The sequence below is a fragment of the Scyliorhinus canicula genome, chromosome 6, assembly GCF_902713615.1.
Source record: "Scyliorhinus canicula chromosome 6, sScyCan1.1, whole genome shotgun sequence".
In the NCBI taxonomy this organism is placed as follows: Eukaryota; Metazoa; Chordata; class Chondrichthyes; order Carcharhiniformes; family Scyliorhinidae; genus Scyliorhinus; species Scyliorhinus canicula.
This window is the reverse complement of record NC_052151.1, coordinates 163135130-163150492: the sequence shown is the minus strand read 5'-3', so window position 1 is coordinate 163150492 and position 15363 is coordinate 163135130. Positions and strand designations below refer to the sequence as shown.

The window sequence follows — 15363 nt, the reverse complement described above, 5'->3', positions numbered from 1 at the left end:
ATCATTGTCAAAGCTCAGACCATGGTGAACCTCAGGGAATGGATTGCACGCTTTGTACACAGGCTGCACGCTCACAAATGATGACCCGCATTTAAGCATCCTCATGTTGAAATATTCAGCCATTCAATGTTGATAATGTGAGAGAAATGACTCTATAGGAGGACCTTATTGGACTTTGATGAGGGACCAAGTTCCACATACAAATGCCCATGACCATTGAAGCAACTAGCAGCAAGATGAGAATACTGGACACTTTTGAACAGTGCAAATGAACATATATTTATAATACAATGGTTGTAGATCCATGCCTCTGATAACTCCTTAGCCCTCCCTAGTGAATGATTAACAGGTAAGATGTCCTGTAATTGAGAGAACATTGAGCACAGGAAGTGGCTGGCACACATTCAGTGCACCTGTCCCACTTGCTGCTGAGCACACACTTACACGCATGATGCCCATTTCAGTGTCACATTGAAGTGAGTAGACCGTGCCACCTACCCTGGCATAGCTCAGCTGATGGTTCATATTTTTTCAACACATCTGGGCTGTTCTCTTTTGGACCCCATGGCACTAACCTCTTTTGCGACCTCTGTCCAGGCCACAGGACGGCCTCCTGCTGACATCTCAGAAAAACGGAACCTCCTGCCTTTCTGGGATGGGCTGGGGAACTTACAGGGAGATATTGTTGAACCATGGGGCCACACATTGTCTGCTCTGGGACATCACAAAGGATTCACAATCTGGAGCTCCTAGCTTGCAGTGAGTGAATGGTTGTCCAGATGTCTTTTAAGCATGGTGCCAGGACCTTCAACCCCCTGAGGTTAAGGCAGGGATGGTGACTTCCTGCCCGGTCCCACCGCAACATTTGGCGTGCTCCTTGTTATATTACGTTGTGTAATATCTTGTTACTCATTAACTTTCTGCCAGAATGGTTGTATTCGTGATGTTCAGTAACACTCGAAGTCTTCAAATAAAGCAAATACTTTATATTGAGTAACGATAATTAATTAACTATGAGTTTGTTCACTATTCAATAACTATAACTGTAGATTAGATTAATTAGATTAAATATATATAATAATGATTAACTGCACATGCACAATAAACTATCTCTCTCCAAATCCGTTCACTAGTCACTCCTAACACGAAGAGGTGGGAACTCTCTGAGTTTACCTTTTCTCCCTATATCTGGTGCTGCCATCTAGTGGTTATCTAACACTTGCTTATGTATGTTAACCCTTTACATACAGATATACAAATCACTACACTCCTCGCGCAAGGCCGGCTATTCCACCCCTAAAAGGAAATCACCGCTTGTGCCACGTAACCTAATACTCCAGAGATACTACTCTGTGATTCCGCTAAATGTCTGCCGAATGTATGATGGTCGAGCAGGAGAGAAACGCAAGGAACTTTCTTCGACATGTGCTCATGGCTTGGATAGCTGATGCTCTAATATTAATATTTGATGCTTTAAATATACTGCAGCATTAATCTCATCGCCATTAAAATAAAGGGCAAAAAGATTTCATACAAACTTGTCAGGTTGTGATCAGCAATCACCCAGACGGCATGGTTTCATCGGTACAGAAACAGGTACAATTCTACAAGATGCCAGCAGGGGGTATTGTGAGCTTGCAGCAGCCAACATTCCCAGAACTGCCGGTCACCACAAGAGGTCAATGCAACCCTGGGTTTTTAATCCTGTTAAGGTTTTTCAAATTTGCAGGTACGTGTTTTCCAATGCCATTGTGCACTGACTGCATGCTACGGCAGCTAAGGACTTTGTTAAAATCTGTCTGCTGGCGCAGCAATATATATTCTGAGGAAATTTATTCTTAAGGGTTGAAGCAACATGTTTGGTCTTGGTCTCCACAGTGCAATTAAAGTGGGGAAAGTTGGAGGTCTGGCTTCACTAACTGTTGCTCCTGCTGATTGGGGTTCCTTACCTTGGCTTTGTTCCATTTTGCATTGAGTTTAGGGATAAGACTTTACCATGAGTTTGCCTTTAGGAAGTGAAGTGCTTCAGACTATTAAACATTTAGTCAATTTCATGTAAAGACAGAATATCACTTGTTCCAATTGCAATGCACAATCAACATGTCATTGCTGGACCTCAGATATCTATTTCCATTTGAATGATGACGTGGAGATGCCGGTGTTGGACTGGGGTGAGCACAGTAAGAAGTCTTACAACACCAGGTTAAAGTCCAACAGGTTTGTTTCAAATACTAGCTTTCAGAGCACTGCTCCTTCCTCAGATGAATGAAGAGGTATGTTCCAGAAACATATAGACAAAGTCAAAGATGCAAGACAATGCTTTGAATACAAGCATTTGCAGGCAATTAAGTCTTTACAGATCCAGAGATAGGGGTAACCCCAGGTTCAAGAGGTGTGAATTGTCTCAAACCAGGACATAGAACATAGAACATTACAGCGCAGTACGGGCCCTTCGCCCCTCGATGTTGCGCCGACCTGTGAAACCATCTGAAGCCTATCTGACCTACACTATTCCATTTTCATCCATATGTCTATCCAGTGACCACTTAAATGCCCTTAAAGTTGGCGAGTCTACTACTGTTGCAGGCAGGGCGTTCCACACCCCTACTATCTGAGTAAAGAAACTGCCTCTGACATCTGTCCTATATCTATCACCCCTCAATTTAAAGCTATGTCCCCTCGTGTTGGTCATCACCATCCGAGGAAAAAGACTCTCACTGTCCACCCTATCTAACCCTCTGACTATCTTATATGTCTCTATTAAGTCACCTCTCAGCCTTCTCCTCTCTAACGAAAACAACTTCAAGTCCCTGAGCCTTTCCTCGTAAGACCTTCCCTCCATACCAAGCAACATCCTAGTAAATCTCCTCTGAACCTTTTCCAAAGCTTCCACATCCTTCCTATAATGTGGTGACCAGAACTGCACGCAGTACTCCAGGTGCGGCCGCACCAGAGTTATATACAGCTGCAGCATGACCTTGTGGCTCCGAAACTCAATCCCCCTGCTGATAAAGGCTAGCACACCATATGCCTTCTTAACAGCCCTATTAACCTGGGTGGCAACTTTCGGGGATTTATGTACCTGGATGCTGAGATCTCTCTGTTCATCTACGCTACCAAGAATCTTGCCATTAGCCCAGTACTCTGCATTCCTGTTACTCCTTCCAAAGTGAACCACCTCACACTTTTCCGCATTAAACTCCATCTGCCACCTCTCAGCCCAGCTCTGCAGCTTATCTATGTCCCTCTGTATCCTATAACATCCTTCAGCACTATCCACAACTCCACCGACCTTCGTGTCATCTGCAAATTTACTAACCCATCCTTCTACACCCTCTTCCAGGTCATTTATAAAAATGACAAACAGCAGGGGCCCCAAAACAGATCCTTGCGGTACACCACTAGTAACTGAACTCCAGGATGAACATTTGCCATCAACCACCACCCTCTGTCTTCTTTCAGCTAGCCAATTACTGATCCAAACCGCTAAATCACCTTCAATCCCATACTTCCTTATTTTCTGCAATAGCCTACCGTGGGGAACCTTATCAAACGCCTTACTGAAATCCATATACACCACATCAACCGCTTTACCCTCATCCACCTGTTTGGTCACCTTCTCAAAAAACTCAATAAGGTTTGTGAGGCATGACCTACCCTTCACAAAACCGTGTTGACTATCGCTAATCAACTTGTTCTTTTCAAGATGATTATAAACCCTATCTCTTATAACCTTTTCCAACATTTTACCCACAACCGAAGTAAGGCTCACAGGTCTATAATTACCAGGGTTGTCTCTACTCCCCTTCTTGAACAAGGGGACAACATTTGCTATCCTCCAGTCTTCCGGCACTATTCCTGTCGACAAAGACGACATAAAGATCAAGGACAAAGGCTCTGCAATCTCCTCCCTGGCTTCCCAGAGAATCCTAGGATAAATCCCATCTGGCCCAGGGGACTTATCTATTTTGACATTTTCCAAAATTGCTAACACCTCCTCCTTTTGAACCCCAATTCCATCTAGCCTGGTCGACTGAACCTGAGTATTCTCCTCGACAACATTGTCTTTCTCCAGTGTAAACATTGACGAAAAATATCCATTTAACGCTTCCCCTATCTCCTCTGATTCCACACACAACTTTCCACTACTATCCTTGATTGGCCCTAATCTTGGTAGTTGGTAGTATTAAGCAAACCCAGGCCAGATAGTAGGGGATGAATGTAATGTGACATGAATCCAAGGGCCCGGTTGAGGCCGCACTCATGTGTGCTGAACTTGCGTTTCTGCTCAGCGATTTTGCGTTATCGCGTATCCTGAAGGCCACCTTGGAGAACGCTTCACCGCAAGCCCACGGATAACCTCACGGGGCTCCACCTCTCTAGCTTCCACCCTAAACACATTAAAGAAGCCATCCCCAATGGACAAGCCTTCCCTACACACAGGATCTGCTCAGACCAGGAGGAGCGTAACAGACATCTACAGACGCTGAAAGATACCCTCGTATGAATGGGATACCGCGCTCGACTCATCAATTGACAGTTCCAACGCGCCAGAGCAAAAAACCGCACCAACCTCCTCAGAAGGCAAACACGGGACACAACCAACAGAGTACCCTTCGTCATCCAGTACTTCACTGGAGTGGAGAAACTACAACATCATCTTTGCAGCCTTCAACTTGCCAAGGTCCCCACACCCCCACGACTTGCCTTCAAACAACCGCGCAACCTCAAACAAACCATTGTTTGCAGCAAATTAACCAGCCTTCAGAACAGCGACCACGACACCACACAACCCTGCCATGGCAATCTCTGCAAGACGTGCCAGATCATCGACATGGGTACCACCATTACACGTGAGAATACCACCCACCAGGTACGCGGTACATACCCGTGCACTCGGCCAACGTTGTCCACCTCATACGCTGCAGGAAATGATGTCTGAAGCGTGGTACATTGGCGAGTCCATGCAGACGCTGCGACAACAGATGAATGGAATTGTGTGACAGTCGCCAGGCAATAAGGTTCCCTTCCAGCCGGGGAACACTTCAGCAGTCAAGGGCATTCAGCCTCTGATCTCCGGGTAAACGTTCTCCAAGGTGGCCTTCAGGACGCACGGCAATGCAGAATTGCCGAGCAGAAACTGATAGCCAAGTTCCGCACACCTGAGTACGGCCTCAAACGGGATCTTGGATTCATGTTGCATTACATTCATCCCCGCCCATCTGGCCTGGGCTTGCTTAATACTACCAACTGTCCTGGTTTGAGACAATTCACACCTCTTGAACCTGGGGTTAGCCTATCTCTGGATTTGTAAAGACTTAATTACCTGCAAATGTTCGCATTCAAAGCATTGTCTTGCATCTTTGACTTTGTCCATATGTATGTTTCTGGAACATACCTCTTCATTCACCTGAGGAAGGAGCAGTGGTCCAAAAGCTATTGTTTGAAACAAACCTGTTGGACTTTAACCTGGTGTTGTAAGACTTCTTACATGTCGTAGAATCATAGAATAGAATCGTTACAGTGCAGAAGGAGGCCATTCAGCCCATCGAGTCTGCACCGGCCCTCTGAAAGAGCACTCCACCCAAGTTCACTTCCCCGCCCCATCCCAATAACCCCATAACCTAACCTCCACATCTTTCTTGAGCACTAAGGGGAAATTTGGCATGGTCAATCCCTCTCACCTGCACATCTTTTGACCGTGGGAGGAAACTAGAGCACCCGGACAGAACCCATGCAGACATGGGAGAAAGTGCAAACTCCACACAGTCAGTTACCCAAGGCCGGAATTGAACCCGGGTTCCTGGCGCTATGTGGCAGCAGTGCCACCGTACCGTTTCGACCGTCAAGCCTGAAGCTGTATCGCTGCATATTTTGTTTAGAGCATTTTGCATTGAAAATATTATATTGATAATCTGCAGCTTTACACAGTTGTCACCAGTTTTGGTCTGAATGAAGAGATTTAAGTATCCATTGATCTTTAATTCTAATTTTGACAGTCATACAATATGCTAACATGAATGTCTACAACAGCTGAAAACAAACGGCTCATTGACAAACTCCATATTACATGCACTCAACCTCAAAGGGATGGAAAAGGATGATTCTAATGAAGGGTTTATGCCCTTTTCTCTTTCAGATGCTGAATGTGCCAGTACTTTTCATGCTTTCAGTATTCAAGGTTTCCACTTTACCTTCACAAAGCAAGTTTGGTCTTGTTATCACTGTAAAACAAAGTACATCCTTATTAAAGTTGAATCTATCATAGCAACCAAATATCATATTTAGTAGGTATCTACGTAGATAATTGTTTCATGCCATGAAGTACTACTTTGATTTATGGCCAGTCAAACTGAGATTTAATGTGGTTTAAAGTTCTCCACATGGATTAATATTTCAACAATTAATTCTTGGGACAATTAATCTGCAATTTGAGAGGGTGGTACAGTTGGATACAATTGAGTCACTTACTAGACATTTAGGAGGTTGGTGTGGGATTGAACTCAAACGTAGTGAATTCCAGAAAGGAGTTTGATTATCTTTTTTACATCCTTTGCAGAATACAATTCTGATTCGTGCTAGGCATTCAAATCTGATTCATGAGAATTTTTGTGTGTGAATGATGCATAATATCTATAGTATGCTGATTACTCTGTGAGCTTCAGTTATTAAATTGGTTATTGGATGGATTTTATCATGCAACATCAGATAATGTATGATAAAATCCAGCCAGTGGCCAGTTCCCCAAACCTCTCCGGAAATGGAACTCATTTTCCCCAAGAGTACTGATGGAATTCCTGAGAAATTCTTATTATTATGTTGAAGAGTTAACCACAAAAAAAGTGATCAATTTTGTACAATAGGTATAAACATAGAAAAACAAATTTATAAAAGTGGATTGGCCACGCCAAATTGCTCCTTAAATTGAAAAAAAGAATTGGGTACTCTAAATTTATTTTTTTAAAGTTCCCATTCAACAAAGAACTTAAATATTATCTCTTTTTGTCATTTTTAATGATTACTTCACTACATGCATGACTGATATGGTGAACTTTCACATTTTTTTCAAAGTGTCAACTCGGGAGGGAAAAGCGATGTCAAACATGTTGGCTGCACTGCGCGATTTTCCTGCTGAATATTTGAACACTTCTGGCCCGTCCCACTAGAAACCTAAGATCTTTCTTAAAGGGTCCCCGATGTAAAAATTAAAAATAGAAAAAAACAGTGCCTACAGAAATGGAACCGCTCCCACCACCATGGAATCCTTCCCACCGCCACGGAATCCCTTCCCCACTACAGAAATCCCCCCTTCCACCATGGAAAATCCTCACTATGGTCATGGAACCCCTGACATTTCCTCCAGGCTGTCCCCCCCCCCCCCCCCCCCCCACCCCACCTCCTCCCCCAGAGCATTGCCTCCTGGCATTGCCCAGGCACAGCCAGGGTACTTCCTGGGCATGGCCCCCTCTCCCTTGGGGACTGTACTTAGCTGTGGTCCCCGGCAGGGCGGATTCTGTTCGGCAGCTCTCCGTGTTTACAAGGCTGTTGTAAACCCTGCTGACGTGATGTCATGCCACCGGGTGGGAGGGGGAGGGGGGGGGACCTTCCTACGGGGGGAGGGGGGAACTTTCCTACGTGGGGGGGATATTACAGTGGTTAGCACCATTGCTTCACAGCGCCAGGGATCTGGGTTCAATTCCCGGCATGGATTACTCTCTGTGCGGAGTCTGCACGTTCTCCCTGTGGGTTTCCTCCGGGTGCTCCGGTTTCCTCCCATAAGTCCCAAAAGACGTGCTGTTTAGTAATTTGGACATTCTGAATTCTCCCTCAGTGTACACGAAAAGGCGCCGGAGTGTGGCGACTAGGGGATTTTCACAGTAACTTCATTGCAGTGTTAATGTAAGCCTATTTGTGACACTAATAAAGATTATATTATTATAATTAGGTTGAAATGTATTATAATGGGGTTCCTGTCATTGCATGGTGGGAACTCCATTCCATCATTGGTGGGGACAATCAAGCAGGGAAATCTCGGGGGCATAAAAATCTCCTTGGGATTTACCCTCAATTCTCCGCTCTCTCCGCAATTCCCACATACCAAAAATGAGGGTGGCCAATTCCCCCCCCCCCCCCCCCCCCCCCTCACCCTCAATAAGATATACATGAAGTACTAAATCAGAATCGGATTAGAGTAGTGAATATCTGCAGTAGGGATCACGGGCAATAGTGAACATGCAGCCTTACACACGATGATGTCATAGCATTGTCACTACGCAGCCTCTTAAAAATGTTTGTGATTGCAGTCAATGTGACAACATCTCCTGTAATGGATAGTTTCTGCAGTGCATGGAGGAGATTTGTTTATCCCAGCTTGCCCTTCAGTGCCATTACTGAGGTGGCAGACAGGGTAAGAGTGTACAGAACAGAAACTGCCTGCGCATCCTCTATGGCATCTAACCTCATAGGTCAATCACTGCTGTTTCTCCTGGCCTTTTGCAGTCTGTGGGGATAGAAAACAACCCACCGGTGAAGAAAAATCTCATGAACTCAAATGTTCAAAAAAGCGATCGAAGCCACGTGTAGGAGAACCCATGTTATCTCAAAGCCTCATGAATTGGACAAACAACCAGATGGAACTTAAGATTAACATTCAAAAACAGAAACTTGCATTGATTTAGCGGCCTTCACGTGGGAAAACAACCTAAAACATTTCACAGGAGCATAATGCGATAAAACACTGACAGCAGGCTAAAGAAGGAGATACTGAGGCAGCTGAATAAAATCCTGGTCAAGGTGACAACATTTATGGTGGGTTTGAAAGAAGGATATGTAGTTGGAGAAACAGAGAAATTTAGTGAAGTAATTTCAGAGTTCAGGGCCAAGATGGGTGATGGCATGGCAGAGTGATTGAACAATGCACGTGGGGCATGCACAATATGATTACATTTCTTTATCAACATTTCTGAAAAAAAAATCAAAAATTATCAGGTAACGGTTTCACAAAATCAACTGATCAAATCACTGAATTTTTCTCCACACTTCAGGCAACCATATTTGTTTCCTACCCACCCTATTATATATACATAAAATAAATATTTAACACAATGAAGATGGAAAAAGATTAACAGTAGTAGGGAGACAAGATAATAACATTTATCAAGAAAGTCACTCATCCCAATAACTAAAATGGTTGAGCCCACACATGTCTTCTGAAATTTGAACCTTCAATGGAATCTTTCAATTTTCCTTGGAGGATCTGGGATCTGGAGGATTGTTCCAAGTTGTTACAAAGCATTGTGGGAATTATAGATAGGGGCTGGTGCAGATATCGATTAACTCAGGACTTTTACATGCACAGTGTATTCCAGCCATCAACAAGATGCAGGCAACCAGAAAAAACAACCTGCCTTGTATAAGGCAATACTTCTATCCTCCTTCCTCTCCTCCATTAGTCTGTTCCTCCACACTCTCCTCCCCTCTCTCATTCATCAGCCTCCATGTCTAGCAATGACTTATCTTAGGTGACTTCAATCTCCACCCTAATCACCCTTGATTTCTATTTTCTAATTTCTTTGCTTTTGTCCTGTCTTAACCTCACTTGTTACTTCCACTCACTACTCACGTTTCTTAACCGTACCATCTCATGTGGCCTCAAATACTCCAGGGCAAAGTCCTGCTCCATTTTGTATTGCATATAATCTGCCTCCAGCCCTGTCACATTGACCCTTTGTCTCACTTCGCAATTAACTCGAATTTATAACACCCTCTGCTGCTCTCACCTCTTCATGGCACCACACTGCTCAATGTGTCAGTGCTTACTAGGTTACTCTTCATCCTTCTCTCTCACTGTTCATTCTGGTGCAGTTGTCCACCTGGAGGCCACAGATACACATCCGGTGCACGTCTGCTGTTAAATGTTAAACCTTCCTACACTTCTCTCTCAGTTGCAAAATGCTATTTTCAGATCAGCTTAGAAGTTAAGAAAGTCCCACAAGCCCTTTCCTCCAAAATTCTGCTTTCATTGCATTTTTGTTTTGATTTAACATCAAAAGCCAGGAGACAGCAAGGGGAAAATAATAATAACTCGGGGAGAACCTAGGTAAATTTATAGTTTAATAAAAAAAACTACCGCTTATTGTAAACATCACTACACTACAAGAAAACAAGCGAGAGACTACATGGCAGAGTTGAGCTAAATGGCAACCTACAATAATTTACTAGTTCGAAGACGCCATTCCTTTAAGCTACAATGGCAGTTCCAGAAGTAATATAACAAACCTTTGATCACAACACACAGAGATGCTAATTTAGTGGTAAATACATTTTACTGAATAACCCATAAGCTGCAAAATGTTGATTATTAAAATTAATGTTTTAAGTAGCACATTAAACAAATATATTGTGAAGGAGTAATACTTTCTAAGTCTGACTGAAGTATAAACTAGTTGATGGTATCATATACTTTTTATGAGTGATACTTTGTGATCATGATATCTATTTTGTTAGTAACACCCCTGCAATGATCAACATTCTTCAACAGATGTCCTGATGTTACATAACTCTGAAATTACATTTTGGTAAGAAACAGACCAGTCAGTTTAACTTTAGTGGTAGGAAGCTTTTTAAAATGGTAATTTTGAAAATAAAATAGCTACGAGGGCAAATGCAGATTAATTAAGGAATGCCAGCACGGATTTGTTAAGGGCAAATTGTGTTTAACTAACTTATTTGAGTTTAATGTTGATGTAACGGGATGGGGTGATGAGGGTATGTAGTTGATGTTATTTACATGGGCCCCCAAAAGGCATTTGATAAAGTGCTGCACAACAGACTTTTGAGAAAACTTAGAATTCATGGATGCAAAATTGGCTGTGTGAGTGGTGAATTGCTGCTTTTTGGACTGAGCATGATTTATAGTGGAATTACCCGGGGTCAGTGTTAGAACCCTTACCTTCTTGATATGTATTAATGACCTCGATTTTGATGTATGGGACACAATTTCAAAATTTGCGAATGACATAAAACTTGGAAATATTGTGAACCATGAGGTGGACAGTGTAGAACTTCAAAAGTTATATGGTGATTGGTGGAATGGCAAATTAAATTTAACACAGAGAAGTGTGAAGTGATTCATTTTGGTAGAAAGAATTGGGGGAGGCAATATAAACTAAAGAGTACAGTTCTAAAGCGAATGCAGGAGCAGAGGAACCTGGGAATATATATATGCATAAATCATTGAAGGTAGCTGCAGGGCAGGTTCAGAAGGTGAGTAATAAAGCATACAGGATTCCTCATGAGCTTTATAGAGTGCAAAAGCAAGGAGGTTATGATAAACCTGTACAGAACATTATTTTGGCCTTTCACTGGAGTATTCACTGGAGTAATATGCCCAGTTCTGGGCACCATGCTTCAGGATGGCTGTTAAAGGTTGTGAAGGGATTAGAGAGGGTGCACAAAATATTCATGATGATTCACGAGTAACTTCAGTTACGAGATAAATTGGCAAAGTTGAGAGTGTTGTCCTTGGAGAAGAGAAGATTGAGAGTATAGGGGAGATTGTGGTGTAGTGGCAATGTCACTAGACTAGTAATCCACAGGTGAAAGCTAAAGTTCTGGGACACATGCTAAAATACCACCATGGCAGCTACTGGAACTTAAATATAATGAATAAATTAATTAATAAATCTGAGAAGCTCGATTGGATGCTACTTTTAGCAAGGGTGATGGTGACCGTAAAACTATCACTGATTGTCATTAGAGGCCCATTTAGTTCACTAATGTCTTTTAGGGAAGAAAATCTGCCGTCCTGGCCTGCAGACACAGCAATGTGGTTGACTCTAAAATGGCCGAGTAACCCACTCAGTTGTGTCAATTAAGTATGGGAAACAAATGTTGGTCTGGCAAATGTTGCCCGTCCCATGAATAAATTAAAAATTCATAAAGGTATTCAAAATCATGGGGGCAGGTGTGGGACTAGGGTCGGTCTCTGGACAGAGTAGATAGTCAGAGCCTTTCCTAGTGGAAGAAGGCTCAAGGATGGAGGAACTGGTTTAAGGCGAGTGGTAAAGAAAGCAATGGGGAAAAGATTATGTACGCAGCGGAATGTACTGCTGCGATTGTGATGGTGACAGATTCAATTGTGGGGGACTTTCAAAGGAGAATTCGATCATTATCTGAGGAGGAAACATTTTCAGGGTTACATGGGGAAAGGCATGAGACTGACACTAGGTGAATTGCTGTTGCAGAGAGCTGGCATGGCCATGATGGCTGAATGGCCTCCTTCAGTGCTGTGGCCATTCTATGATTCTATGAGAAGTAAGCAATGGCGCAATGCCATTTCTTTCCTCTGACATTCAGAAGGAAAGCGGTTTTACCAACTCAGCACCTGAATAAATCTCAGAATAATCAGTGGTAGGCAGGAAGTGATTTATAAGAAAGCTATTTTCAAACTCTCTCTGTCCTCTGCCACCTTCACCTCGAACACTTGATGCAAAGATATAATGATTCAGAACATCCTCACAACTACCTCAGGTGCCACTTCTTTCTTCTCTCACCCAACACCAAGCCGTGATCAATCTTTATTTATCCTTATATTGATCCTTATTGCTTTGCATCTTCTCCTCATTTTTCCCTGTGCCTTCACCAAGCTCTTTTTGTAAGATCCACCACTTGCCCTTAATCTCTGGCCCCAATGCTGGCCAACATTGTGAATTGTGTCACAATGATAGGGGATTATCCGCGGGCGTTTAGAACTTTTAAATAGGACAAGTGTTTTTAAAAATGGACATGGAAACCAAAGATGGCTGAGGATGTAAATTCTGAGAATTTGGATTTGGATTTGTTTTATTGTCCGTGTACCGAGGTACGGTGAAAAGTATTGTTCTGCGTACAGTCCAGACAGATCATTCCATACATGAAAAAAAACATAGTCACTGCCGGAATTGTTCCAGTGTGGGTGCTACTAAGAGGTAGATAATGGAATGTTCACACATTATTTTAGACAGACATTTGAAATGAGGAAGCCATACAAGCATGAAATGTCATCTCCTGTGGAGATAATGGAAGCTGGAATTATATAATGTCCTTGACCGGTTTGTGGATTTTCACTTTCCAGGAATACTTAAGAGAAAATATAAAAACCAATTGCAAAACTTGGTTGGTGCGGACAAGTATTGGGAGTGTCAGAGTGTGTGAGACACAGAAGCAAAAAGAGAGCTGAATCATCCCCTGATCGGGCAGATAAAAATACAAGTCTCTCTCTCTCTGATTGCTCAAGAAAGCCAAATCAACACCACCACATCTGAAAAGGAATCAGATCAATTTATCAGCAAACTGCAGAATCTGGGAATCTTGAAACCAACTACTCAACTGTAGAGGTTAGCACTACTACAATCATCTATCTACGCCTCATGGACAAGTCAAAGACTGATTCGTGTATCTTAAAAAAAATTATTCTTGGACTGCCTTCTCATTCCCAATCTGTGTGAAAGTATGTGCATGTGTTTTATTAAATTCCACACATTTAATAACTAACAACCTCACTCTTTCCTTAACTCACAAAAGCGTGGTTAAATTGGTTCCTTTCAAAATATAAATATATTAGGACTGGGAAAAGGTATCAAGGAAGGAATCCTTTTTGAAGTAATCTTGCTTCGGCCAACCTAGGGGGTTAAATAAAGAAGGGGAGCCAGTTCATCCCTCCTCAACTGGGGGCTTCACCATTTGCAGGTAACCCCTCTAGAATTCAACAAATTAAGGGATTTTGTCTGGGGATAACAAATTTAGGGATAGCAAATTTGAATACCTCGGCTGGGGACTGGTCATAACCATTTTACAGCACTGTTAAATTATTTGGCATTTTCCAATGTTGGGTATTGCTGAAACAAATGACTGCTATTGAAGCTTTTCAATTTGCACTCATCAAGACATGCAAATGTCAAATTTCAAAGGGAGCAACAATTTATACTGCATGAGAAAGGGAGACTGATTTATTGACAAGTTGACTCTGATTGGTTCAGGCATTGCCATGGCAATGTATCAGGCAACTATTTTCCCCAGGCTTTTGTAGCTACTTTTATGTAGCTTCTAGCACGAGGAGGTGAGCTGCCATGCAAGACTGACTGACAACCTTAGATTGTTTGTTGATGTGATTCTTAACACAATTGAGATTGTTCAGCAAGTGCTGTCCAGTTGTGAATCACATCTAACAGCAGACATTTTGTTCTGAGTTTTGCCAGCACGGGCCAGTTGAGTATGGGCAGTACTCTGCCTATTGCAAACAGCTAAAGGGGTGTGCTGTTGGATATAATCCACCAGTCGTTGGGATGTGTGAACTGCATAACTTGTTTAAACTCAACCTAAGTTTCTCTATGTTGGATTTGACCATATTCTGCAGTCTCACCCCACCTGCTAAAAAATTAAGTGGGAAACCTGCCCAGCAGAGCGATGGCTGGTCCCCTGTCATTATACACTGGTTGCCAGTAAGGCGGGGAAGGTGGGGCTTCCTCAGTGAGCTGCCGACCAACCAGAGGCTGACATTTCTACAGCACTGGTAGTGCCACTGGGAATGGTGGCCATAGTTGGTACTGCAGCAAGACCAAGCAGATGTAAACTGGATCCAGCTCAGCAGGGACTCAGGGATCTCCCCAGATGGTAAGGTGGTATACCACTGTGATAGGGTTGGGGAAAAGGCAGGGAGAGAACCTGGGGGATGGTTATATGTAGTGGGGGGTCACCTCCAATGGATCCGTTAGGGGTGGAACCAACAGGCAAACCTACATTTAATCTGCCATGTGTCTGACCGTTTCACAAATATATCCACAGTAATTCCTTCCACCGTCCGATATTGTTTTCCTCACAGTTTACTACATTTCGAAGTTGTGTGCGATCTGCAAACTTTGAAATAATGTCCTGTACACACAATGCGAGTCATTCATCTATGGTTTTGATACCGGTGGCTGGAAACCACCACTGTATACTTCCCTCCAGTCTGAAAAACAGTTGTTCACACTACTCATGCTTTCCATCTCATAGCCAGGTGTGTATTCAATTTCCCACTGCTACTTTATTTCCATAGTGCTTCTCACAGTTTCTATTATGTTGCGATGGTGGGGGGTGGGGGGGGTGGGGGGGTCAGTTCAGGGCGGGGGCTTTCCTGTGACAGAGTTCCCTATGCCCTCTTCCTCTTCTCGTTGTTCATAGAATCATAGAATTTATAGTGCAGAAAGAGGCCATTCGGCCCATTGAGCCTGCACCAGCCCTTACAAAGAGCAACTGACTGAAGCACACATATCTACCCTATCCCCATAAACCAGTGACCCCCACTTAACATTTTTTCGACTCTAAGGGCAATTTATCATGGCC

General features: G+C 43.1%; 1 long non-coding RNA gene across 1 annotated transcript in view; it reads right to left on the bottom strand.

Annotated features, from left to right (window-relative positions):
* Nucleotides 1–5970: 5970 nt before the first annotated feature.
* LOC119967618 overlaps nucleotides 5971–15363 on the bottom strand; it is a 330773-nt gene continuing 321380 nt past the window's right edge. Inside the window, exon 4 of the long non-coding RNA XR_005461026.1 lies at nucleotides 5971–6224. This is a non-coding gene — a long non-coding RNA (uncharacterized LOC119967618). The remainder of the gene's footprint in view (nucleotides 6225–15363) is intronic.